The sequence below is a fragment of the Schistocerca cancellata genome, chromosome 4, assembly GCF_023864275.1.
Source record: "Schistocerca cancellata isolate TAMUIC-IGC-003103 chromosome 4, iqSchCanc2.1, whole genome shotgun sequence".
NCBI classification, from domain to species: domain Eukaryota; kingdom Metazoa; phylum Arthropoda; class Insecta; order Orthoptera; family Acrididae; genus Schistocerca; species Schistocerca cancellata.
In genome coordinates, this window is record NC_064629.1 from 414772681 (window position 1) to 414798211 (window position 25531).

Consider the following 25531-nt stretch of genomic DNA (forward strand, 5'->3'; position numbering starts at 1 on the left):
AATGGTTGACTTCCTGTCAAAGAAGAACATTATAGATGGAAATTTCCGCATATCACTACGCCCTCGTACTGCTTTCAAATCTGCAGACAAGGAGATTTGCTTGTCAGGACTGGAAATGTGAATAGAAAGTTTCTCAGTAACATTGGGGCAGAGACCTAGCGGTCATAGAACTGTACGCCTGTCCTCTACTGTAGATCGATTATACGAAGCTAAGTATATGTCTGCGACATATATACAATTCTGGCAATGCGCCTCGTCACAGAGTGTATTCGTCCCACAAATACGTACTGAAACAACAGAAAAGGAGAACAAAGAATTACCAATTCATTCAGTAATTTCATCATTAGACTCCAGCGACTGTGTCCTATAAAACCATCGTGCAATGAGCCTGCGGGGCACTAACTTCATCATGCAAGAAGCTTGTAACGATCAGTGACAGGGAGCAATGGAAGCTCGTCACAATTTTTCTACAGAAGCTTCTGACTGGGTTCCAAACTTAAGCTTAAGGTTATGAACCTTTTACGAACTTGAGATTGTGTGTATACGTGTAGAAATGTATATATTTGTTGTAATTAATTGTCTGGTATTTCTCCTGATATCATACGGTAAATAAATACATCATTCATGTATGGCTGGGTTACGGATGTTATCCTGCAAATTTACATTGGCTAAAAATTCTGTCCTCGGGAAGTTGTAATCGCAATCAAATTGACGAGGGCAATGTGAATCATATAATACTGGCATGCCAAGCACAAGAGGTCCGGCACATGACTCTAGTTTCCAGGAGTTTCCACTGCCCACTAGTGTTACTTCCTTACTCTACAGATGCGATGTAAGTACGATCTCATAACGAAATATTCAGAAGAGGTGGATATACAGATTAAAGTTTCACTGTAAGTTCATTTGGTTGAAGTAATCGTCTGGAGGCAGCCCAGGAGTGATAATAATGCCTTGTACCTTTCTATACTGCTATAAATTAATAACATATATAAATATATGATAGCTCAAAATTTCTTTAATATGATAAGATATGCGAAACTATTTTATGAACAGACTTACACGTAAGGCAAACTATAATCTCATTATCCACATTGTTCAGCTTGTTCTGTCAATTGTCTTTAACTCAAGCTTTATGTTAAGCCTGTAACAGCTATAACTATTGCTGGCTGTATGGCCGATGTTGTCTAAAGCCAAAATAAATAAAGGTGAATGGTAACATTTTTTCGTGACTTATCACTCCTTTCAGCTCTGGCAGCGATTAGTTAATGTGATCTCGGGTCTTATTTAAATTGTAAGTCCCCCTACACCCAGCTGAGTAAATCAATTGAAATGTCGGAGAAAATCAGTGATATGCAACCCGTAGTAGGACCATACGTAGTAAAGCACTGCGATGATCAAATTTACATTGACACTGGCGTTAACAACACCTTCACTTACTTTTTAGTGAGTATATAAACGTAACATGTAAATAGGTGTTGTACAACTTCAGATGTTGAACTGACTAGTTAAGAAATACTTATGTTTTTGTTGTTAGTTTCTTCTCGTTTTCTTATTTTATGTATGACATCAGCAGAGAAATGAGCAGCCCAGACTTAACATGAAAGTTGTAGCCACGGCGTATAGTTAGCGACTCTAATAACTGATAACGCGTCTTTCCCCTTTGTAGTATCTTACTTTATGCATGTGTCATATGCCATAAATAATAATTTGATTGTGCATACATGGTGTCTTTCACGACAAATACCAATGATATGGTAGCTCATTCGGAAGGCTGCAGGTCACGTGTGAGCGCGCTACAGCAGTCGCACCAGAGGCGATTGAGCGTCGTTGCAAATCTCTCACAAGATCATCTATATGTGCATCTGTTGCATTACTTTTACTTCCAATGCGATCACGCGAATAAGGAAGTGCAAATAGGCTTGGAAGAATCAGTGTATTGACAATTTCCTACTACTTTTACACGGTTATGCTGTTTTACGTAATCTTTGATACTTTTCGTAAAACATGTGCAGTACATTCCTTTATCGCTTGTATTAGACAGCCGAATTCAAGAAAGAAGAAGACCGTTGTTCATGAGCTCTTCGTATCGCATCAAGGATTACATATAAAATGCTGAATTATTCCGAATATCTTATTTTTGAATGAAAGCTATTTTTGGATATTGTATTTGCTCACAGGTCTCATAAGCAGAATACTCAGAAAACACATTGTTGGCACAGTGTTTAAATTATCCAGAAAGGTGCGTGAATATTTGAACAGCGCCAAGGACCAACGCTCGGTGGTTGTCACAACAGTAGTACAGTATATTGAATCCTCTGCATACGTGGTCAAGTATACGTAGGAACTACAAGACGATGTGTTAAAACCTACTTTATGCAACATACTGTAACACTATACCCCAACAGATCAAATCATCCAGTTCCGGGACGTAATTGTGCATAAAGTATGCACGTATCGTATAATGTTGTCCCTTTCATAGAATTTGACCGTGATGCATGGCTAATAGATTTGGAAATCAGACTGTTAGTTCTTTTCCTGAGAGCTTTCTAGCTGTTAGAAAGAAACGTAGTAAAAATGGAATAATATTGAATCTAGGACCCTTTGTACCAATTTCATTAACTGGTTTGTCTAAAGAATTGATGGTCGCCAGCCAGTCAAGGCAAAGAAATGGTTAAGTTTCAGAAAAGCAGAAGAAGTAAATCTGACCAACTCTACTGATGTTGCGTAACATAACTTAACAAATAAATACAACTTTTTAGGATATGGTTCTGAAAAAGAAACATGAATCTTTTGACTTAGAAATGCCACGCTTTTTTAATCATCAATGTGTGCTAAAAAATTTTGGCCAGGGGGGTTCTGTGTTTGCACTTTGTATGACCTACAAATTACGCACTTAAATATCCTAATAATATAATACACACATTTACATTTACTTAGACACTTTGTTTATACCTTTCTCTTAACAAATGATCTGTCAAAAGCCAAAGGTAGGGTGTGGTCACTCTATACTGTCATTCAGTATTTTTATGCAACCGTACTTCAGTGCTTCTTAACAATATAAGCAATATTCTTTTATAACTCTTTGTACTCTACTGAATTTCATTTATAACTGAAAGAATTTTGTCTTTACTTTACTCAGAACTTAAATTTGCAAAACCTCAATATTTAGGAATGAGAAGTTCGTCTTTTTAGCAAAACTTATTTACTCACTTTCACTTTACTTATTACCACAAAGGGAATAAGAAAATTAAAATTGCTAAATTTGTGTGACAATATCTATTTCAGTACTTAATCAAAATTTCACTTGCAGACATTTATTCAAAGTTGAAAATTAATGCTTGTATATACTGAATAAAGCACTTCAAATGTTTTTATAACAGGTTTACTCAGAATAATCAAACATCGGGAAAGGACTCTATATAGGTGAATGATTAGGAATAAAAAAACAAAGTGAGCCAAATTTTATGTTTAACACAATAATTATTCAAAAAAGTTAATTTTGAATTATTGGTTCACGCTTCTGCTATTCTAATTATATAGTTTGTAGCCTGTTGGGCGTGGCGGATAGTCATGGCAGCTACAGTACCCACGGGAAGGCATGCAAGTTTCTAATGGAGGAGGTTCGCCGTTACCTTCCTCCGACCATAATGGAGATGAGTGATGATGATGAAGACTACACAACTACACCCAGTCATCTCGCGGCAGGTGAAAATCCCTGACCCCGCCGGGAATATAACCCGGGACCCCGTGCTCGGGAAGCGGGAGCGCCACCGCGAGACCACAAGCTGCGGACGTTGAAATATGGACTAGTTAATATATCTTGGCGTCATTTTAAGGTCCATAACATAGTCCAACAACTTGTACCAAAGCCGTAATAAAATGGTTCAAATGGCTCTGAGCACTATGGGACCCAACATCTTAGGTCATAAGTCCCCTAGAACTTAGAACTACTTAAACCTAACTAACCTAAGGACATCACACACACCCATGCCCGAGGCAGGATTCGAACCTGTGACCGTAGCAGTCCCGCGGTTCCGGACTACAGCGCCAGAACCGCACGGCCACCGCGGCCGGCAAAGCCGTAATAACTGAGCAATCGCCATCCTAGGCTATTGTGCAACGATTTCCAGGCGAAGCATCTCCTGCTCTGTCCGAGCATTGCCTCTTTCACTGCTGCCTAAAGACTGTGTCCTATCGCTCCCGTTCGCTCTACACGTAGCGCGCCAAAAACCCAAGCCACCCTTTACGCTTCCCACAGTATCTTCCGTACAGTACAATAGCACACCATCGTTTACATAACACACATCCTAAACATTGTCAAACATTCTCCCTAAGCGTGTACCATTTTATACAAATGAAAACTTGCATAAGTACACAAATTTACATACACAAACACTTTCATTTCATTACTCCATAACAAATATTGTTTAGGAAATTATGAATTTCACTTTTTTGTACGTATGTTACAAACTTACACTAGCAAAGCACTCTAACATCACATATATCACAATTTCAATATAGTCTTTGCGTATATTACGACAAATTTTAAGTGCAAAATTTGCTTATAATTTAAATTACTGATTGAATAATAGTGTTATAACACGACCAATCGTAGTCTGGGCGAAACGGATACATCGGCAGTAGCCGATCGTGCAGTGGTGACAGGGGACGACCAAATCCGCTTCACCGATACTATTGTTTCATCAAGATCCAGTCATTGCGGTGGCCTGGGTGGCCGAGCGGTTCTAGGCGCTATAGTCTGGAACCGCGCGACCGCTGCGGTCGCAGGTTCGAATCCTGCCTCGGACTTGGGGGTATGTGATGTCCTTAGGTTAGTTAGGTTTAAGTAGTTCTAAGTTCTATGGGACTGATGACCTCAGATGTTAAGTCCCATAGTGCTCAGAGACATTTGAACCATTTTTGAACCCAGTCATTGCTACTCATGGATGTACAGAGAGACACACAAGTTCAAAAGCACGAAAAAAACTTAAACAGAAGAGAAGGAAAATTAAAATTAGACGGGTTGTGAGTCTTAGTGCTAAATAAAACAAACAATGACAACACTTTGTGACTCCGAACTCTATTACCACACGACGACCGGAAACCACTAACTGAGGAAGCTGTCGTATGATGTCGCGAACTGACCGCTACATATAAACAGTTCGGCTTGCTGAGCATGTTCACATTGTAACTGTTCTCTTAGTCGGTGTAGCTTCTGATGCATTTAAAGGTGAAACGTTAGGCAGAGAAATATGCGTTGTGTCACGGCCTAATCCCCGTAACACAAAAGCCACGGAAGACGTAAACTTCCATTGTTTTCTCTGGACATGCTGGAGCTTTTTACACTTATTTCTGGGTGGAGTGAGTTGGAATAAGGAGAACTATGTCTAGCTCTGTCTTAAATCTTTGCCTTCGACGAACGAAAACATATAAATGGTATAAATCACGGACATTATAGGTTTAACTACTCTGTGACAGGCGACGTTAACTACGGGCACGTGACCGCAGGTCACACATATCAGCCAGATGTGGGTCTAGGAAAATCGCGGTAAGACCGGGCGCATAACAGGCGCAAGTCAGTTCTCTTAGGTCAGCCACCGGAAGCAGCCCATCACCGGCTACGCTACGCCACCTTCTCCTAATCGGCGCTGCCGCTGAACTGTCATCGCTTCCCAGAACTCACATCTCGCCCTAAGTTACTGCCAGGAGACTTCTAATCCGTCAGTATTACTCGACTACAGATCATATATTTCAGTTCCTTCTGCTTTGTTAAATTCCACGTGGACTCCAATTTTTTCTGCCTATTTAAGTTTCATTAATGGCTGATGGCCAGCAATTTCTACAATTGTAAAAGTTTCTATTTATTGCTGTACGTTTATCGGTCTGTTTTAACAGCTGGCATATTAGCTAGCTTAGCGATTTTTTCCAAGAGATACGTCACATCCTGCTGGACTAAGCACTCGTTTTCTCTTGGCCTCTGTTAACATAAACTAGACGCTGACATCCGTAAATGAGAAAGACCTAGTACTATATATTTCGATTATGTGAAACCAGCTAATAACATGAAGGCTGTCCGCAGCTCGTGGTCGTGCGCTAGCGTTCTCGCTTCCCGCGCCCGGGTTCCCGGGTTCGATTCCCGACGGGGTCAGGGATTTTCTCTGCCTCGTGATGACTGGGTGTTGTGTGATGTCCTTGGTTAGTTAGGTTTGGCTCTGGCTCTGAGCCCTATGGGACTTAACATCTGTGGTCATCAGTCCCCTAGAACTTAGAACTACTTAAACCTAACTAACCTAAGGACATCACACACATCCATGCCCGAGGCAGGATTCGAACCTGCGACCGTAGCTAGTTAGGTTTAAGTAGTTCTAAGTTCTCGGGGACTGATGACCATAGATGTTAAGTCCCATAGTGCTCAGAGCCATTTGAACCATTTGAACATGAAGGCTGTCGCAACACTTTACCTCAATATACACATAGATGGCACACAAATCTCCTCCCCATCTCCCTCCGAAATAAAAAATTAGAAATGATGTTATAGATACCATAACTGGTTGTTGGAATAAATCCATGCGACCATGGTCAAAATATGGAAAAACGTAGGAATAATGTTATGATGTCTTCAGATGTGAGACTTTGGTATAAAATGTAGTGAATGATGTGCCAAAATTTAGTAAATAGTGTTTATTGTCTGTTGAATATCGATTATTTCATTCATTAAGTCCGCCGCTCGTGGTCTCGCGGTAGGGTTCTCGTTTCCCGAGCACGGGGTCCCGGGTTCGATTCCCGGCGGATCAGGGACTTTCACCTGCCCCGAGATGATTGGGTGTTGTTGTGTCGCCACTATCATCATTCATCCCCATTACGGTCGGAGAAAGGCAACAGCAAAAAACCTGCATTAGTACCTTGCCTAGTACGGCGGTGCGGGTCTCTCGCGTCGTTCCCCTGCGCTTTGTCAAGAAGCATGGGACTTCATTTTCATTTTTCATTCATAAGTTGATATCGCGTAATACAGAGGAGAGGTTGGCCACGATGTTATTGCCCACGTGAAACGATTTGGAGGAGCCATGGATCAGCTCACGTGGGATCGGCAAAAGTTGATAGCTTTTATTTTTGTCTGACAGACTGACCATACAGCCAGTCTATAGTATTAATATCTGTGTTTATTTCTACTGTCTCTTCGGCGAATAGATAGTGTCGGAAGTTCCATGCGGCTTTTCGCGGATGATGCTGTAGTATACAGAGAAGTTGCAGCATTAGAAAATTGTAGCGAAATGCAGGAAGATCTGCAGCGGTAGGCACTTGGTGCAGGGAGTGGCAACTGACCCTTAATATAGACAAATGTAATGTATTGCGAATACATAGAAAGAAGGATCCTTTATTCTATGATTATATGATAGCGGAACAAACACTGGTAGCAGTTACTTCTGTAAAATATCTGGGAGTATGCGTGCGGAACGATTTGAAGTGGAATGATCATATAAAATTAATTGTTGGTAAGGCGGGTACCAGGTTGAGATTCATTGGGAGAGTCCTTAGAAAATGTAGTCCATCAACAAAGGAGGTGGCTTACAAAACACTCGTTCGACCTATAGTTGAGTATTGCTCATCAGTGTGGGATCCGTACCAGATCGGGTTGACGGAGGAGATAGAGAAGGTCCAAAGAAGAGCGGCGCGTTTCGTCACAGGGTTATTTGGTAACCGTCATAGTGTTACGGAGATGTTTAACAAACTCAAGTGGCAGACTCTGCAAGAGAGGCGCTCTGCATCGCGGTGTAGCTTACTCGCCAGGTTTCGAGAGGGTGCGTTTCTGGATGAGGTATCGAATATATTGCTTCCCCCTACTTATACCTCCCGAGGAGATCACGAATGTAAAATTAGAGAGATTAGAGCGCGCACAGAGGCTTTCAGACAGTCGTTCTTCCCGCGAACCATACGCGACTGGAACAGGAAAGGGAGATAATGACAGTGGCACGTAAAGTGCCCTCCGCCACACACCGTTGGGTGGCTTGCGGAGTATAAATGTAAATGTAGATGTAGATGTAGATGTAGATTCAATTACGGTACCTTTAAAACGAGAAACCTGTACTTGACAACTTAGTTTTCAGAGGTAGTGAAGCTTGGGTGCACTCTGACAGACCTTTTTGTAGGCAAGTTGATGCCGCCAGCAGCAGCTCCAACCCATTCTGTTCGATATGCCTTTAATGTCATACGTATGAGCTTTTAGGCCCAGTTTTTCAAACCTTTTCCTCCTTTTTTCCCCCTCCACACTTTCCATCCCGTATCAAAGGATAGTATTTCACAAGTCACCTAGCTATTCTGTCCTTCAGAATTCTGTCTGTCAGACTCATTTTCGATGTGTACTGACTACTACCACAGTTAGACTCATGTAAGTATTCATTATCGAGTATCTATTTCATGTGCCTTTAAACTTACGAGCCGGCCGGAGTGGCCGTGCGGTTCTAGGCGCTACAGTCTGGAGCCGGGCGACCGCTACGGTCGCAGGTTCGAATCCTGCCGCAGGCATGGATGTGTGCGATGTCCTTAGGTTAGTTAGGTTTAATTAATTCTAAGTTCTAGGTGACTGATGACCTCAGAAGTTAGGTCGCATAATGCTCAGAGCCATTTGAACCATTTTTTTTTTTAACTTACAGACCTACTTAACAACACGATAAGCAACGGATACTTTCATACCTATTCTGCCAATAGCAGCGACAGGGTATTTAAACAAAATAAATTTTTACCTCAAGGATCTGTTCTGGCCACCTCTCTTCTTCAGTCTGCACATACACGACTTTGTTGACACACACTGGATGAAAATCATTTGTGCTGATGACATTTGTTTGGTGAGCCAGAGCTCTACTTTTCCTCATACTGAAACCGCTTCCACTGGTATTGAAGTTCTGTATACGGAAAAAACATGGGATTAATGTTATGATGTTTTCAAATGTGGGAATTTGGTGTAACATGTAGTGAATAATGTGCTATAGTTTACTAAATAGTGTTTCTTCTCTGTTGAATATCGGTTAGTTCTTACTTCAAGAAATTGTACCTCCACGTAAGTCTTCAAAAAACGGTATATCTGATTTCGACTACATACCACAGACAAGGAAATTACAAACCAGATATCACAGCAGACGCCACGTTTTGCAGTACTGCAGTATACCAACATACCTAGGAATAACATTAGATGGAATTCTAACTTACAAACAGCATCTTCCAAACGAACGAGGAGCGTTCAGTAAGTAATGCAACACATTTTCTTTTCTCGGCTAACTTCGGTTGAAATTGTATGTAGTTTGTTATCGGACATCAAGGAATATTCCCGCTTCATCCCCAATTATTTCTTGAAGTTACCATAGGTGGTGGCGCTGTACATAGCCTTCAAAACGGCATCTGCGACGGAGGTGAATTCCAAGTAGAGATCTCTCACTGAATATCTTTTGGCTAGAAACCAGAGCATCGCAGATATTCATTGCCGTTTCCAGAATGTCTACCAGACCTGGCAGCGTACAAAGGAACGACGAGTCGCGGGCGAGGCGTCTGTCATTATCGAGGAAAGATCGCGCAAACCTCTCTTATCTCCCGCGTGACGGCCAGCCGCACACAGCTGTGAATTCTGCAATATTAGAACGTGCGGACACTCTCATTCGAGGTGATCGACGGATCATAATCAGACACCTTGCTGCTCAACTGGACGTCCCTGTTCGTAGTGCTAGCACAGTCGTCCACCGGTAGGGGTACTCTAGGGTGTGTACCAGCTGGGTACCACACCACCTAACAGAAGACCACAAATAGCAACGAAGGATCAATTGTGCGGAATCACATGCGCGTTACGATGCTGATGGTTACAATTTTTTGTCGAAATCGTCACATGCGGTGAACACAGATTCATCACTTCGAACCGGAAACGAAACGGCTATTCATGGGGTGGCGCCACGCCACCTCTTCTCCGAAGAAAAAGTTCAAAGTCGCAACCTCAGTCTATAAAGTCTTGGCGACGGTCTTCTGAGACTCTGAAGGTATTATTCTGTGCTTGTGCTGCAACAGTCAAGTCGGAAGTGTATTGTAATACCCTCAGGGAATTGGAGAAACTATTTCAGCGTGTTCGTCGCCACAAAAATGCAAACGAAGCTACAGCCTGGATCTCGCACCTTCCGACTTCCATCAGTTTGGCCCAATGACAGAGCACTCAGAGATACGCAGTATCTGGAGTATGTGGAGAATAGGGAGGTTATTGATGTAGCAAGACGCTGGCTCCGAGATCGACGACTAGAGTGGTGCCATGCGGGCATACAGGCCGGCCCATAAAAGTGGCATAAGGCCGTTACATTGATCGGAGATTATGTAGAAAACTAGAGTTTTTTAGCCAAAAGAGTGGGAAATAATATGGTGTGTTGGGATCCTGAATAAATCCAACACTGTTTCAGAAAAAAGTATGTTGCTTTAGTTATTGAGCGCCCCTTGTAGCTGCTAAAGTCAAAGCTAGAATCAACATTATTACGTAAGTTGCTATTACCTCTTGTAGAGCTAATACTCGTGTTTAGGGATCCATTGCCTGAAGCCTGGCATACTGCTGTTCGATCTGGATCAATAGTGCTCCTCCAAAGGACGCAGACGTGCAACTAAATTATGCAATGAGAATAATTACGAGATGGAATACAAACACCCTATGGCTTCCTGTTCTCAGCAGTATCTCACCTCCAGTTCTAAGAAGATCAGAAGGTCTCCTGAACGTCTGAGGCAACATTTTCAGGAATCTTCAGCTACCCATTCATCTATAAGCATAAGCAGAACAGCAATGCTTGGAATCAACAACACCGCTGTGGTGCACAGGAAACAACCTTGCTGGGTCCTCTTCCAAAGTCAACCTTTCCTGTGAAATCCAGTGGCAGCGCTCACCTGTAGTCAACAAACATCTACTTGTGAACAGTACTATACGGATACAATGATCCGATCTCTCCAAACGTTAATGGGGATCATAAACCGGTTTAAAACCGAACAGGGCAGGAGTGATTATTTAATGCACTAGTTCTACAAACTGTTATTTTGGTCCTCCTTACAATCACTCCGCCGTATCACAGACTGATCTCTTTCAGGATAAAAAGGACAATCACCACTTATTGGATAAAGTGATCGAACCCATCATGTAAGTAGATCTGGAGGTTTAAGATTGTAGGAGTTTATGATTGTGATCATTTGCCCACAAATATTGTATGTTTCATCGTATGGTAATAAATGAGTAACCAGTGACTTTATTTATATGCAGTATTCTTTGTTTTCTACTCGTGAGTGGTGTGCGGAAGTGTGCGGCATTCGATTCCTCCGTCCGCGCTAACAACAGAGAAGCAGCAGCCGTTCCGTTGCTCCCGAGCGAGAAATGAGCCAGCGAGCCGCCAGATGAATCCGGCGCGCCGCATAATGGCCAATAAAGAGCTCTCCCTTAGCGCTTCGGAATTTATACGCAAGGAATGATGCGACCTCCACCGCTAACAAATTCTCGATTTCTTCTCACTGGCTGGAATGTAATAGCTGCGCGCGTGCTCTGAATGTCAGTGCCTGCTTCTCTGTCCGTCAGCCCTGAGTCCACTGACAGCGAACGCACAGCCAAGCTGACACTGGCTATTGTTAATTCAAGTCTCATGCTGTAGTGCATCAACTCCTGTTTGTTTATATTTTGGGCTCTGTTCATCAACCCTGCTACTTTGTTCGGGTCTTATATCATTACATTTCTTTACGAAATGTTGATGAAAGTCTCTGGCATTGCACATAACTGAAAAACGAGTTTATGACTCAAAAAATTTCTAAAATTTAAAATAATTTTGGCCCCAATGGTAACTTTTACGTGCGTAATGTTCGGGTCGACATGACACCAAAAGAAATATTATTACTTTCCATCTAGTTTAGCCGGCCGGTGTGTCCGAGCGGTTCTAGGTGCTTCAGCCTGGAACCGCGCGACCGCTACGGTCACAGGTTCGAATCCTGCCTCGGGCATGGGTGTTTGCGATGTCCTTAGGTTAGTTAGGTTTAAGTAGTTCTAAGTTCTATGTACTGACGACCTCAGATGTTAAGTCCCATAGTGCTCAGAGCCATTTGAGCCATTTGAACCATCTACTTTAATGTCTTTCATAGGATCCAACGACTTGTTACACTTGCGAAGGATTTATTGCATGTATTGTAGACGCATGATTTTTTTAACATTATTGCTCACTTGCAATTTCGTTGGCAGAGTGTTCTCCGGTTTTCTAGACTGCTGCAGTTTCTTTTTGTTTTTCGTGCTTACTAACCATATTGAGCAAATGACTGATGTTGAGACAGAACCTGCGACCGTTGCAGCAGCGCGCTTCCGGACTGAAGCGCCTAGAACCGCTCGGCCACAAACGCCGGCCCAGTATGCAGCAGCTTCAAAAACAACATAACTCATAAGGTTCGTGAAGCTGCCGAGAAATGGAAGATGGGCGTAGACTGGTTAAAGATTGACATAGTTAAAGATGTCGGTTATTATTTTCTCCCCATACTAGAATGATGGTACACAGGCAGGGAACTTACAAGACGTACGTTCTTAGGAAACGATTACATATAGGCTAGCCAATATAAGTGGAGGCGGGGAGTATTGTGTTGCCAGTAGAGAAGCAGCATCAACAAAATGAGGCGGTTAGGAGAGCTCAGTGCCTTCGAAAGAGCATTAGGTGTTGGATATTATCTGAGTAACACATCCATAAAAGCCATATCGAACCTTCTAAAGCAGTCCAAACCGACTATTGGTAATGCGACTGTCAAGTGAAAACAAGAAGGAAGAATCACAGGTAAACCAAGACCTGGTAGACCCCATGTAACTGCCAGATAGATACTGTCGACAACTAAGTGGCTGGTTGTAGAAACAGCATGAAATCAGCGGAAGGAATCACTCGTGAGTTTGAAAGTGCTACCAGTGGTTCTCATATCACAATGACAGTGCGCAGGTAGTTGAAAAGAATGGTTTATAAAGACACAGTAGCTCGTTAGAAGCCACTCGTTTGCGTAGTCATTTCTAAGCTACGCAATAGTTGGTGGTAAGAGCGCCGTCACTGAGCTGTGGATGACTGGAAACGATTGATTCGGAGAGGTAAATCACTTTATGCCCTGTGACAGTCCGATGGAAGGGTTTGAGTTCGGCGAATGCCTGGGGAGTATTACTTGTCACAATGCGTAGGGCCAACAGCGAAGTACGGAGGAGGTGTTGCTAAAATACAGAAGAACGTTTCGTGGTTGGGGTTTTGTCCTCTTATAGTGCTTAAGAAAATGCTAAAGGCAGAAGGATATAACATATTTTGTTGCATTGTGTACTGAGCATAATAGAGGAACATTTCGGAGACGATGATTGTATCAGCATGACAATGCATCCTGTGATAAGGGAGGAACTTTGAGGCAATGGTTTGCGGTCAGTAATATCATTGAAATGGACTGGTCCGCCCATAGTTCCAACCTGAACCGAATGGGGTACTTTTTAGATGAGTCAGAACATCGAGTTCTCTCCACACCCCAGCGTCCAACATCACTACCAACTCTGGCCTCTGCCGCCATTTCTCCACAGATATTCAGTCACCTCATTGAAAGTATCCTCAGCACAATACAAGCCACCATAAAGCGACAGACCCCACATTCATGTCCGCAGCATTATCCACGTTTTGCATTGGAGTTACTATATTTTGGTTTAGATTAGTCGGGCCAATTGATTCGTCCCATATTTGGCACCCATGTGCATGAGAAGTTAGCCATTTTATAAGTGTATTAGATTTGGTCGATATGACTTGCAGCCTGCTCAAACACAGTCTCATCGCTCTCGGTATATAAATGAGGAACTGCTGTTGATTAACATCTTACGGCCTTAAAATATGTATATATCACTTTGAGGTGCATGTTAGATGTCGTAAGCAGGTTGCTACATCACCAAATCCGTTTCATTGCTCAGCTCACCGAGCATTCACCTTCATGGAGTTACGCCAAATCTTTAAACGGTGATCTCAGATGAAATCACAGATGATCGTTCAAGACAATAAGAAAATGTTTTTTTCCAATCTTACTGCTTCCATGTGTGACAATTAGACTTCCAATTTCTTAACTTCTTCAGGGTTAAAAAAAACTTTTAAATCTATATTAATTCCGCATTGGATGATAAATGCTGACTGCAAAGCAGACTCCTCCTGGTATGAGGTTAAAATTACCGAGAAAATTGGTACCTTTTAACGCTCGCATCAGTGAGCGTGTAATGAACGAAAAAAAGGGTCGTAGGACAGTGTTGTTCATGATTGAGAATTAGCAAACTACGAATGAAATTGAGGAAAGTGAGTTGATAAAAATTTCTCGGAGAGACGGCAATATTGGTGATGGTCTTGGTAGTTTTATTATTCCGTAGATTAATTTTACAAGGACATTGGACATGTCATTGAAGTACAGTTATTGACAAAATATTTAGTTATTTAATATAGGTATTTACATATATAAGTCTCCCTTGACAGGTATGGAATCGTTTGACGGCTGAGGCCTTATAATATGAACCATCCCGGCATTTTCTTGACGCACTTTAGAGAAATGACTGAAAGTCTAAATTCGGATTTCCAGATGCCGATTAGAGCATCCACTATCCGGAATACAATGGATGCTGATATGAACAGCTCAGTCTCATTCGATTTATACCTAGCACACAATACAGTTTTCACGCAAAGACGTTACTGCATAGTCTGAAAAACTACTGATACATTTTTACCTCTCAAACCCAGTCAGTACTCACCCATCCGTACTAATATGGCCCCTTTTAGAGCTGCCTATGTTGATATTATACACTATATTTTCTCTAGTTTTTTTTCTGCTGCGTTTTATTTAACTTTGATGGATGGTTTTGAATGGACCTCCTGACGTCGATGTTGTTTTGAAATGTTAGTTTATTGCTATAAGACTTTATTTTTTAACAGATTTTCATCATCCTCGTCTCTACTTGTTTTATGCAAAGGCGCTGATAACCTCGTCGTTTAGTGCTGTAAAAACCACGAATCCATCAAATGCAAACACAGTACCTATTGTCAGGTGTCGTCAGGAGCGCGACGATGTTTGTTTTCTGTTTTCTGAACCTCAGCTTTCCATTCTCCTGTGAGAAGAACTGGCTCAGCATCCCTCCATAATGAATTATGTGCTGAGCTCAGAAAGAGGATAAGATGTTAGTGTTACCTCTTGTAGTGACTTGTTTTAGTGGTCTCCAGAAACCAAAATAGTGCATAAATTTGCTTGAAACATGAGAAGTGCTTGTTACTGTTTGAAAATGAAGTCCCACGCTTCTTGACAGAGCGTAGGGGAGCGATGCGAGAGAGCCGTAGCGCCGTACAAGGCAAGGTCCTAATGTAGGTGGTTTGCCGTTGCCTTCCTTCCGACCATAATGGTGATGAATGATGATGAAGACGATACAACACCCAGTGATTTCGGAGCAGGTGAAAATCTCTGATCCGCCAGGAATCGAACCCGGGACCCCGTGCTCGGGAAGTGAAAATGCTACCACGAGCTGTGGAATTCTTACTGTTTACTCATTTCATATTTTTTACCAAACCCCCTACTCTGAGTTCTCTAAGTAATCCTTCAACGAATGTACTGCATTGTTTAGCACCTACTTTTCATCTCTCCTTTTAAATGAAAAAATGGAAATGAAGTCCCATGCTTCTTTACAGAGCGTAGGGGAACGATGCGGGAGACCCGCACCGCCTTACTAGGCAAGGTCCTGATGGAGGTGGTTTGCCGTTGCCTTCCTCCGACCATAATGGGGATGAATGATGATGATGATGATGAAGAAGACACAACAACACCCAGTCATCTCAAGGCAGGAAAAATCCCTGACCCCGCCGGGAATCGAACCCGGGACCCCGTGCTCGAGAAGCGAGAACGTTACCTCGAGACCACGAGGGCGGACTCCTTTTAAATAAGATTGGTCATTGATACCTTTAATTTATTTAGGCGATTTATCGTACAGTTTTATTCATTCTTAGAAAATTCTGTATTGAGTTGCATAATTAATCTCTCTTAATAAACGTAAGCGGAGTCGATATATTATTCCCTTTTCATCACCAGAGCTTTTTGTACACAAATGTCAACGTTATTTTTGCTGTACATAGCAAACTGCTACATGTACTTATACGATGAATTTAAAATCCTTCATGTTCTTAACAAACCATTAAAATGAGACCAATTACTGGTGGTTTTCTGATTGTCTTTTTCTGTGGTTTGGGAACTGTGTACATATTTTGTGCATTTGATCACCAGAATAAATTCAATAGCTAAGAACTGAGTGTACATGTGAATAGCATGCAAGTTTACGTTAGACATAGGCACTGGGGAAAGGGTGGGGGGTTTTCTTTTATTTGTCAGAAGGGACAATACAAATAAACACAAAATAGAAATTACAAACTATGTAAAACAGGAAACTTTAAGTAAACGTGTCCAGCTATAGGAGTGTCGGAGATTACACCATGGATTATCAAAAGCAGGCAACATTAAAAGTGACCAAATAGTTTACAGGTGATCGGCCGGGTGTCAGTGTCCAACGGGCACAGTATTTCGGCAAGCGACCACGTTGCCATCGTCAGATATGCTGATGAACTCACTGCCTGGTAGCTGTCTCCTTGGCGTCCTCGTCAATCTATCTATCTGTTAGTGAAAACTTTCTCAAAATTCCTACAGCAGTTCCTGGGATTAGTTTTTACATAAAGAGAGAAAAATGCAGTGAAGGTCCTTAATTTATAATATATATACAGATTTCACAAATTTTAGAAAGGAATACACTTCAGATTTAAGCTATAAATTTGATTTTTATAACATTTTAAATAATCATGGCTATTTTACTGAAGCCTGCTGGAAAGTAGTACCTCCGAATTTTTTTATTCTGATCTCAATATCGGTTGAGGTATTTCATGTGATACATACTGGAACTCTCTGCCTCCAGACGACTCCGAATTGAAACGTGTAAAATGGTGATGCGTAAGGTAACTATGTCGGTGCGTGAGAAACAGCGTGCTGTAATCGAATTTCAAATTCGGAGAAGTTGTCCACACGTGGAGCACCCTCTCCAAAAACATGAGAATTCCATAGTACATACGACCATTGCAACATCTGCAGTAGTCCGACGCCTTTGGTCGCTGTCATCGGTCATCCTCCATACAGTCCCGACTTGGCTCCGTCCAGTTTTCATCACTTTCCAAAAACTCAAAGTATACCTTCGAGAACTTCACTTTAATAGTGATGAAGCTTTGTAAGCGGTGGTGAAGTTTTTTGGGTTCGTCATGAGATCAAACATTCCACAGTTATGGTATCAAAAAACTGGTCTCTAGCTGGGAGAAATGTCTTCCTCGACACGGTGACTATGAAAAATACACTATGTGATCAAAAGTATCCGGACACCCCCAAAAACATACGTCTTTCATATTAGGTGCAGTGTGCTGCCACCAGCTGCCATTTACTCCATATCAGCGGCCTCAGTAGTCATTAGACATCGTGAGAGAACAGAACTGGACGCTCCGCGGAACTCACGGATTTTGAAAGTGGTCAGGTGATCGGGCGTCACTTGTGTCATACGTCTGTACGCGAGATTTACACACTCGTAAACATCCCTAGGTCTACTGTTTCCGATGTGATAGTGAAGTGGAAACGTGAAGGGACACGTACAGCACAAAAGAGTACAGGCCGACTTCGTCTGTTGACTGACAGAGACTGCCGACAGTTGAAGAGGGTCGTAACACGTAATAGGCAGACATTTATAGAGACCATCCCACAGGAATTACAAATTGCATCAGGATTCACTGCAAGTACTATGACAGTTAGGCAGGAGGTGAGAAAACTTGGATTTCATGGTCGAGCGGCTGCTCATAAGCCACACATCACGCCGGTAAATGCCAAACGACGCCTCGCTTGGTGTAAGGAGTGTATACATTGGACGACTGAACAGTGGAAAAACATTGTGTGGAGTGACGAATCAAGGGACACAATGTGGTAATCCGATGGCAGGGTGTGGGTATGGCGAATGGCCGGTGAACGTCATCTGCCAGCGTTTGTAGTGCCAACAATAAAATTTGGAGCCGGTGGTGTTATGGTGTGGTTGTGTTTTTCATGGAGAGGGCTTGTACCCCCTGTTGTTTTGCATGACACTATCACAGCACAGGCCTACATTGGTGTTTTAAACACCTTCTTGCTTCATACTGTTGAAGAGCAATTCGGGGATGGTGACTGCATCTTTCAACACGATCGACCTCCTGTTCATAATTTACGGCCTGTAGCGGAGTGGTTACACGACAGTCACATCCCTGTAATGGATTGGCCTGCACAGAGTCCTGACCTGAATCCCACAGAACACCTTTGGGGTGTTAATGCAGACTTCGAGCCAGGCCTCACCGATGGACATTGATACCTCTTCTCAGAGCAGCATTCCGTGGAGGATGGGCTGCCATTCCCCAAGAAACATTCCAGCACCTGACTGAACGTATGCCTGCGAAAGTAGAAGCTGTCATCAAGGCTAAGAGTCGGCCAACACCATAGTGAATTCCACCATTACCGATGGAGGGCGCCACGAACTTGTAAGTCATTTTCAGCCAGGGGTCCGGATACTTTTGATCACATAGCGTATATAGGGTGTTACAATAAGGTACGGCCAAACTTTCAGGAAACATTCCTCACACACAAATAAAGAAAAGATGTTATGTGGACATGTGTCCTGAAACGCTTAATTTCCATGTTAGAGCTCATTTTAGTTTCGTCAGTATGTACTGTACTTCCTCGATTCACCGCCAGTTGGCCCAATTGAAGGAAGGTAATGTTGACTTCGGTGCTTGTGTTGGCATGCGACTCATTGCTCTACAGTACTAGCATCAAGCGCATCAGTACGTAGCATCAACAGGTTACTGTTCATCACGAACGTGTTTTTGCAGTTAGTGCAATGTTTACAAATGCGGAGTTGGCAGATGCCTATTTGATGTATGAATTAGCACGAGCAATAGCCGTGGCGCGGTACGTTTGTATCGAGACAGATTTCCAAAACGAAGGTGTCCCGACAGGAAGACGTTCGAAGCAATTGATCGGCGTCTTAGGGAGCACGGAACATTCCAGCCTATGACTCGCGACTGGGGAAGACCTAGAACGACGAGGACACCTGCAATGGACGAGGTAATTCTTTGTGCGGTTGACGATAACCCTAATGACAGCGTCAGAGAAGTTTCTGCTGTACAAGGTAACGTTGACCAAGTCACTGTATGGAGAGTGCTACGGGAGGACCAGTTGTTTCCGTACCACGTACAGCGTGTGCAGGCACCATCAGCAGCTGATTGGCCTCCACGGGTACACTTCTGCGAATGGTTCATCCAACAATGTGTCAATCCTCATTTCAGTGCAAATGTTCTCTTTACGGATGAGGCTTCATTCCAACGTGATCAAATTGTAAATTTTCACAATCAACATGTGTGGGCTGACGAGAATCCGCACGCAATTGTGCAGTCACGTCATCAACACAGATTTTCTGTGAACGTTAGGGCAGGCATTGTTGGTGATGTCTTGATTGGGCCGCATGTTCTTCCACCTACGCTCAATGGAGCACGTTATCATGATTTCATTCGGGATACTCTACCTGTGCTGCTAGAACATGTGGATTTACAAGTACGACACAACATGTGGTTCATGCACGATGGAGCTCCTGGACATTTCAGTCGAAGTGTTCGCACGCTTCTCAACAACAGATTCGGTGACCGATGGATTGGTAGAGGCGGACCAATTCCATGGCCACCACGCTCTCCTGACCTCAACCCTCTTGACTTTCATCTATGGGGGCATTTGAAAGCTCTCGTCTACGCAACCCCGGTACAAAATGTAGATACTCATAGTGCTCGTACTGTGGACGGCTGTGATACAATACACCATTCTCCAGAGCTGCATCAGCGCATCAGGGATTCCATGCGACGGAGGGTGGATGCATGTATCCTCGCTAACGGAGGACATTTTGAACATTTCCTGTAACAAAGTGTTTGAAGTCGCGCTGGTACTTTCTGTTGCTGTGTGTTTCCATTCCATGATTAATGTGATTGGAAGTTAAGTAATAAAATGAGCTATAACATGGAAAGTAAGCGTTTCCGGGCACATGTCCACATAACATATTTTCTTTCTTTGTGTGTCAGGAATGCTTCTTGAAAGTTTGGCCGTACCTTTTTGTAACACCCTGTATACTTAGGCATGTAGAATAAAGATGCAGAATGTCAAAAATATTTGTTTTATATCAAAAAATTTTCGGAGTTTTCATATAAGAAATTAGGAGACATTATGTCTCAGCATGCCCTCGTAATATATATAGTACACACTGACTGATGTTCAGTAGTGCTCCGCGACCATTTCTTCAGTATTCGCCTACACAAAGAATATTTTGTCTTTAATGCAGAATTAAGTTAGATACTGAAGACAATGGAGTAGATGAATTATCAGAAATACAGGAAAAATTCTCCTTCGACAACAGAAAGGGAAGACGCTAATTTTGGTGGGTGCCAGGTCACAAGGGGAGTCGGGAAATGTGCATGCAGACAAGCAGTCCAGGAGGCATGCAGGAATCACATTGTTACGTACGTACCACTGCAGGCTGTGAGGAACAACAACGTGCAGTTGATCCATGCTTAACGTACCTTATATCGGTTACTCTGTAAGGATTAAATAACCCTAGTTCAGGTCTGATAAGTATACTGCCAATTAACACATGGCTTCATCGGTGGGTGCTCCCCCACCCCACTCCTCTCCAGTCCCAGTATGTGACGCCTGTGGGGTGCAAACGATTTCAGTGTATTTTATACCTTGACAACAGCCTAGAAATAAATTTAAGTGTGGAACTTCTCTTTGTTTTAGCTGACGAAGAGAAAAGTCTGAGAGAACTTCTAAAATTAGTTCTTTGTCGGGACTCATGTGCTGCATAGTGGTTGGCTCATCTTTTGTAATACAGCGATCATCCCACCACAGTTACCTGTTGTATTAATTTAGATAATTCTACTCTTTTTTATGATAAGACTTAAAATTAGCAAAAGTATGGTTTTTTTGTTGGCGTGTGTGTGTGTGTGTGTGTGCGTGTGTGCGTGTGTGTGTGTGTGTGTGTGTGTGTGTGTGTGTGTGTGTTGTTTATAACAAACAGTTATATCTTAATATCTTGTGGAGTTTTACTGCTAAGCCACATTCTTCTCATGAAAGGGGTTAGCACTGGCTTATTGTTATGTACACCATTCGTGTTTGTTTTATGTGGACCATTCTTCAGGTTGCCACATTTTTCGTGTTAATAATGTCATACATGATAACTCTGTGTTTGGCGCTCACTTAAATAGCTACAGTGAGACTCTTCGGAGATGTTACCAATCCGTATGGTTAAATTCTTAGTCAGAAACTGTCGTAAGTACATTTTGCAGGTTACCGGTGCGGATAAATTCTAGACTCTTTATATATAAAACACTTTCCCACTGTTATAACTTAGTAGCTAAATCTGTTGTGAGCAAAGTATACAGACAATTTTGAAAACTGGTTAAAAGTCGTAGCGAGACTACGCACACAGTGTTCATAATATCGTGTGGGACATGCTTCTGACGACTACGGATCGTCAAACTGCACGCGCCCGCAGCCGTCCAAGTATTCTGCTCAAACTCTTCCGCCCGAGCCTCTGATACCGCAGCGAGAATTTCATCTCCATAAAATCATATGCGGGCGAAGGTTTTTCTGCTCCTTTATAGATTGATAAAAGTGAAAAATGAAAAAGGGTGTTCGGATAAAATATGGGTCCCACGACGGAAATAAATGTATGCGGAAGTGGCGTTGTCGACGCCACGTTACGGATTCGTTTTGCGGAGTTGTGATGATGAGGGTAACTTCGAGAACGGTTCTCTGCGGAGTGCTTGGGGCAGCAGTTACCTATGGGCATCAGCCGCGTCCGTACTGCCAGGACAGCGATCTGCAAACCAGACCATAAAACTAAGCACATTTGGATAAGAAACTATATTCCGTGCTGTATTACAAGCAAATTGGAGATAATGGTTTTCGATAACTTTTCGAGAGCGTAATGAACTCGTAGCTTACAACATCGGTTATCTTTCAATTGTCCGCCTCCATAGCTGACTGGCCAGCGCGGCTGGTTGCCATGTGGAGGATTCGTGTTCGATCCCCAGTACTGCCAGGAATTTTTCCTTGGTGGGAGAAGTGGTACACGGTGCTTCACTCGGCTTTGTAAGGAGTTGAGGAGTTACTCGACCGATTAGTAGCGGTTTAAAGGTCAACAAAGCCGACAACGGCAGAGAGAGCGGTTTGCTGACCACATGCCCCTTCATACCGCTTTCGATGATACCATTGGCACATGATGACACGACGGTCGGTCGGGCGTTATTGGCGTGTCAGGGCCAGAACGCCGATCTTTACCTCATTACCTATAAATGCGAACATGTGAATTACATTCTAATAATCTTCTTCGATGTCATCCTACAGCTTTGCGAGAACTGAAAGTTGCGAACAGCATGGCTGCTTATAGAGATTTCCTTACACTTCTTGTGACATCTTCCACCCGACATGCTAGTTCTGCTTCCGAATGTTCCTCGTCGAATGTGTATTTGGTTCCTGTTGTTTATCTTCACTGTATGAGCTTAGTTTTGGCTCTATTCAATGTTTATAGGATAAAGTCACCGTTAAGTGTTAATTAACCATAGAATAGTATCGGACACCTCGGTTAGAGAAAATTCGTTCACGTGGATGTAGATGAGTCCAACTTCTGTAACTGGTAGATATGCGGAAGATTTAACATAACAAATGTCTCCTGTCGTTGAGCATAAAACCTATCTTTTCACTGACATTCACATTGTATGGAATGGTCTTAATGATGTGAAACAGTTGTGTAGTTACTATTCTACTAAAACCGACATTAACGTAGGATTTAGGCATGTGCTACTCGCAAGACACATCTACTTGTAGACGCGGATCTATAAGTAGCAGATGAATTTACATTACAAAGAATACCGTGTGGTAAATGTTCTGGATAAGTCTGCCACACCATAGCTTTTTAGATCTTATATTACAGTTTGTTTCGAGAATTCAGAGTATGCATCAGTTTGTCATACCCTGGTATGAAGGTACAGAGGTTTAACGAAGGACAGATACCGACATAAAACAAAGTTGACATCTTCTGTACTCTGGAATGATTAAACAAGACGAAAATCTAATACAGACAACACAGGCACATCATAGTTTGATTACCAGGTGTGGTGACATTCAGAATAGCGGCGGAGCTTTAGTTACGTACTTGAATGTGATATTACTGTCAGTCTAATTTATTTTGGCACCGGTGAACAAAGCACTCTGGCACAATTTGTACTGTGATGCAATTATGAGTGAAAAATCCACAGCCAGAATATTAAAGCGTGCTGGTCACACTGTTGTTACATACAGCTGACACAGATCACACACATAAACGCCTCCTCGCAATTCGCGGACACCAGCATACGGCGCAACTGCATTATTGCGCGGTATAGAAAATCTGTGGCGCGAAATTGGATTTTTCTCTTGTTACACCATCTGAACACAGAACAGGCAATATCCTGCAGTTGCTACGCAAACTGGCGTACAAATCATGCATACAAATGAATACAATTTCAACTTGCCCTATATTCCACACGTAAGTGCCCATCCTTCCGCAGTCCGCATCAGTACGAATTAAATCAGGCAATAAGTAGCAACATTCTGTAAAACAGACGACTCTGTAAAACAACCTGCCCGTGTGTGCAAGATGCCGGCTCGCTTTTGCCTGCTCATCACCTTCTAGAACACCACGACCAACAGCCTCTTGTACAACCGCTGTACAACAGGTCTCTTGACAGTCAGTTAACAACCCACAACAATAAGCGAAAATGGTAATAATTAACGTAAATAACCCATATCCAACTTTTAGGCTTTTCATTACTGTGAAAATGGTTGCTTCTAGTTGGTCTAAGCGTCTGGTTTAGTTTTATAGCTTTTATCTACCTTTGCAGTTTACCCGCGCAGATAGATGCGAGCGTTAGCACGGAGCTTCGGCGATTCTGGAGGAGCGCCAGCCTCGGATCGAATCCGCCCAGAGAATTAACGACGGGAGTCATTGTGCTGCTCAGGCTGGATGTGATTTTTAGGAGGTTTACCACATCCGACTACGTTGATACCGAGCTGGTACCCTCGTCCCGCTTCAGTTACATGATTCACCTACATACCGAAAACGTTACCACACATGGGTAACATTAAGAACAGACAGGTAAGATCAAAATTTACTTGCGCTCCCCCCTCCCCCTTCCTCCTATCAGGGGTTGGGATGGGATTGTGGCTATAGGAAGTCCATCCGGCCACCTTCTGTCGCTAGCATTGTCAAATCCTGAATGAGATGCTGACTCCGTGCATACACGGGATAATACAGGGAATGGATTTTATTCAAACAGATACTTATCATGGAAGCGTATAGGCTTAATCAGTTGGCAGATAGCAGCTGGCTAGCTGCAACTTCGTCAATGCTTGGTTCATATCTCGACCCGCCGTTGGCGGTAATCTATAACATGATCGCTACCTTACACATGTGCAATGCGTAACACGATACCGCATGGCGTAAGGCAGTGTATGTGCTGGTATCGATGGAACCGTGTACCTCGAACGCTTCAACATTGTTCGGGAACTGCCCGTGCCTGTGTTCGTTGACGTGGAGTACAAAAGGGGAAAGGGGGGGGGGGGTTTACAGGGCTTATAGCCTCAGCGTGTAACTGTAGTTTAGTTTTACGTTCACTGCCAGTGTCGTCTCGATTATTTTTTGTGGTCGTATCTATTTCGTGCCAAATTACTTCTTTTTACCCTTAGATGTATACCGGTTGTGTAATATCTCCCACAGACGGAAACGGCATTAAGGAAGCAAGCTCGTTTTTTCATACTGTCCCTTCTTGAGTTTCCAAAGACTTCTTGTTGGCCCCCTGTACCTGCTTCTAGATTGTCAGAAGACTGAAGTCCAAGGCCCGTATAGAGGAAAGGTTTATCCATGGCGCTGATTTCGGTAATTCGAAGGGCGAGGGCATTTTCCTACCGTAGATCACTTTGTACGATGACATGCCTATACTCCAGTGAACTTTCGAATTGTGTACGGCTCGTCCCATTTATTATGTTCGGATTTCATGTCATGGTTGATCATCTTTACTCGCTCAGTAGGACCTTTTCATTCTAGTTATTATGGACTACTCCGTAATCTTTTGATTTCGAGACAAATTTGATATATCACTGAAAGATTTCAGACGAAACTTGGCTCATGAAATAGACGACATTCACGATGAATTACTGAGATCCTTCGGGAATCAGGCAGAACAAAACTATTATTTTTTCCTCGTGTGCAGGACATATGAGGCAGGAGAAGTACCCTCAGACTGCGAGAAGGATGTAATAATTCCAATTGGACAAAAGGTAGATGACGTCAGATTTGAACGTTATCAACTGACACGAATCATTTACAGAACAATGGAAAAACTAG